Below are 3,822 nucleotides of genomic sequence, written 5' to 3'. Positions count from 1 at the left end.
ATTGTCAAGGGCAATGCATCCACCAAAGAGCCTCATGTCTGATATCGTCGTCGTCAGGTGGAAACCTTGTAAAAATATTTTCACTGGTTTTGTGTGACAGTCTTGTATGATACAGGGCTTTACTCTACCAAAAACAACATACCAATTTGAAACCTGACAGTGACGATATCCTCTCCTTTCTGACTCTCCGTTCTTGTCTTTACCCAGTCGTGCATGACGGTGCAGAGCCACAGTGAGAACATCCCCACCCCCATTTCTCAACTGCCCCAGACTCCTCCTCAGCCGTGCTCCGACGGGCCCGGCAGCCTCTGTGTGTCGGCCCAGGTGGCGCACGGCAGCAGTAGTTATGGCACTCTGGGCTCCATGATCGGGGGCCTCCACGGGGGAGACGAAAGCCCCGTGCCCGGGGTGGGCAGGCCCTGTGCTGGGGACAAACCTGACCTTTTGCCTGGCTCCATCCCCCTCATGTGACTGCATCCAGCCTGCAGCATGATGACTGAGGGCTTCGGTCACATCCTCGCCTGAAAGTAGCGTCGTAAAACAGAGAAATGGCTTTCAGAAAGTTGCGTTTGTTCGGTGTGATTGTCAATTGAATAATACGTCTGTTTGAAAGGGTACGGTCTACCAAGCAAAATTTAATCTGTTTTTTAAGTTAGAGTAGCAAATCATTTTTGTCATGCCAGTCAGTCCAATCAAATGTGTTTCCACTGCTACTGTACCCTACTGGCTCACCTGCCAGTGAGAAGCCCACATCGGGATGATGTAGTGCCTCCGTTCTACCCCTTCATTTCCACACCCTCTGTGACACGGACAACCCCAGCCTGTAGGAATTCCCTCCTCCAAACATGGCCAAAAGTGTTCTTATACACTGGGCCAAGCCAGTTACACCTCAGTGGATTCAAACCACAAGACTTGTGTGGTGTTTATGTTTTATGATCTATTGTGTTACGTGTGGTCACCTTTTCATTTCTCAGTAATGGTTGGCTGTATGTATGTATTGTTTCACTTATTCATACATTATTACTGTTTTTCAAGACTTAGCATTCTCATTTGTTTTTTTAGTTGCAGTCAATGGTCTTGTTTTGATAGAACTCATTTGCGTATTAAAATACACAATGAATTTAGCCTGAATGTGAAGCTTTAGGAAACTTACTTTCTTTAATTTAAATGTGATGGAGCAATAAAAAAGATCACAATAAGACATTTGCATTGATGTGTTAGTAAGTTTCATAGTAACTATGTCTGTCTATGGCTAAATACGTGTCCTTTCTAAAATAAAGTATAAATTCTACATTCTGCTCATACACACATCACTTCCGCTGAGGTTGTTTCAAGGTTAACTATTTCAGAGTCCATGCTTGTGCAAGGTCTTTTTGCTGTTAGAAGGGGCCCTGGATAGAATATTACGTACAGTATATACTGTAAGTATAAGTATTTGATCATATTAAAAGTTTTCACTTTTGGTAATCACTTGAAATAATATGAAAATCATCAAACACCTGCTCTTACAACATTGTTTTATTCAAGTATTGAGATACACAGGATTAATAAAGGTGTATTTGTCACTAAAGTGTAAACAATTCAATGTTTCTGGATTTGTTTTGTGTTGCTCAACATTTCAAATCTCAAAAACATTTACTAAATTCTTAGATGGATGTTTAAAGTAGGATAGGGAGATACAGTATATGCATTTGTAAAAATGTAGGCTAATATGCCATAGCCTACATAAAAAAATACATCTAAAAGCTATAAAAAAACATAAATTGAACATGTTTTGTCCATTCTGATTCAGGCAGGCTATTCTGTGACTCTTTTTTTTTTAATTAATTGAATACTTTATTAGTCAGAAATGTAACAGCACATAATACAGAAGAAAGTCCATGATTATGATGCAGCTAAAGGTTCAAGGTAAAACTAAACCTGAAGCAAGCAGATCCCACCTGCCCTGTGATAATGCTGGGGGGAAAGCCAGAAAACAGAGGCTACATCACCAAGGTAGCTCAACCCAAGTTCTGCCACAAGTGTGTGGAACATGAGCACTTGATAACAGGCATGCCATAAACGTAGTTTGAGAGAAATATAGAAAAATTGGGAATGGTGTTTAGAAAGACATTAGCTCTGCTATCGGGCCTATTATTTTTGATTACCAATAGCGCCCCTGACTCGAAACTATATATTAGTATCAAATGAACTTCAGTGGTTTATTTTTGACAGTTAAAGGGGGGTGCACCGTTCCTGGAGGTACTGCAATACCAGGTCGATGCGTGGAGTGGACGGAGCAAGCCCCTATTCCATCTCCCAGTTCCAAAAATCAATTTAATATATGGTCCCCGGGTAGGGGACGTATCAGATATTAAACTGATAAGAACAGATACTACACTTGATCTTAGCCAAAAGGCCGAGAAGCGATACCTACATTGGGTTTGGAGTAGGGTAGTGATTCCCATCAATAACAACTACTGTGGTGGCTTTATGTATATTCCAAGCCTAACGTCACATACTCAAATGTGAGCAACGCTCTTCAATAAGGAGGTATAATTTATGACGTCGTGGAGTCGAATACCCTGTTAAATTAAAGAAAAATAACAAAGAGTTAACTAACGCGATTCATACTTCGTCACAAGACCGTGCCGTGCGTCAAAATAGCAGACCTTCAAGCCCACGGCGCGTGACTTCAGCAACGTGTTGTGGGCTTGGAGGTCTGCCATTTTCGGCGCGGGCATATATTGTTTACTCGGCGCTTCCTGGTCACATGGCTCACCATACACCAATAACGATTCTAGTAAAACCAGGCGATCAAAAATACAGTTTTACGGAATGGCATGAAGCTGTTATTTATTATCTACCACACCAGACGAGAAAGCATGAATTTACATGTATATAAGAGTGTAGCTATTGTAAAATAATTATTTGTACAGCATTAAGCGTGTGTGATTAGTTTGCAACAATATATTTGTCAACGCACAAAGAAGCGTTTGCAGCACCATCTGGTGGAGAATAATGGTAACATACTAGAATTGGTCGAGTCCAGAGTTTCAGAAAACTGGAGGTTAGGCCTACTTGTCCATCTCTTGTCTCTTCCAGGCTTAGCTTCGTTAGAAGTTAGAACATCCTTGCTGTAAACGGACATGGGCCACTGCAACCCCCTCTGGAGGCTCTTGCAATACAGTGTCCAGACTGTCCACTGTCCAGTAATATTCTATTGAACTCTGCGGTGTCCTCGCAACACGATGCAGCCACTATAGGCTACTCGTCTTCGAGGGATTCTCCAGCTCTGTTGGGCTCTGGGCGGGTTAGCCTACTACTACCCAGCCAGACCCCGAAGAAGCCTGGCCCCGGCCCGGATCACTGGGATGTCACACGCACACCTGGGTCATAGATACATACGAATCTTTTACATAATCTACATGTTAAGATAGTAAATTCCAGACAAAAATCTGATTATAACCTAAATAAACAGCTAAATTAATACATGTCACTCAGTGTATTATTATTGTAGTGTTTGAAGGAGTGGATAATAAAGAAGTCATAGAAGCCGCCCTTCCCCCTCCCCCCAAGCTAACTTGAGGGCCCACAGGCCAGCAAAAGCCACTTTGACGCCACGGCCACTTTCAGTCAGAAAACGTATTACCGGTATTATCTTAAACAGATACATGACACATCTACAATGTATTCTACTTACAGTTATGTTATAGCAAACAGTGCTGCATTTTAATGTGCAAAAACCTACTTTACTTTGAGACAAACCACACGTAGGCCTATGCCCTATGTAGTTCAGTAGGGTCACCATTCAACAACACAGTCACATCCAAATGCCCTAGT

General features: G+C 42.0%; 1 long non-coding RNA gene across 2 annotated transcripts in view; it reads right to left on the bottom strand.

Moving 5' to 3' along the window:
• Positions 1–358: 358 nt before the first annotated feature.
• Positions 359–3,822, bottom strand: part of LOC308292039 — a 3,798-nt gene continuing 334 nt past the window's right edge. The window contains exons 2-3 of one of the 2 annotated variants that reach the window (XR_013962376.1): positions 3,013–3,368; positions 359–521 (exon numbers count right to left, since the gene is read on the bottom strand). This is a non-coding gene — a long non-coding RNA (uncharacterized lncRNA). Of the gene's footprint in view, positions 522–2,223; positions 3,369–3,822 lie in introns of those variants that run through there. The other variant, XR_013962377.1, reaches the window with a different exon arrangement.

Source organism: Nannobrachium achirus, assembly GCF_963921795.1.
Source record: "Nannobrachium achirus genome assembly, chromosome: 9".
Taxonomy (NCBI): Eukaryota; Metazoa; Chordata; class Actinopteri; order Myctophiformes; family Myctophidae; genus Nannobrachium; species Nannobrachium achirus.
This window is presented reverse-complemented; position numbering and strand designations above follow the sequence as displayed.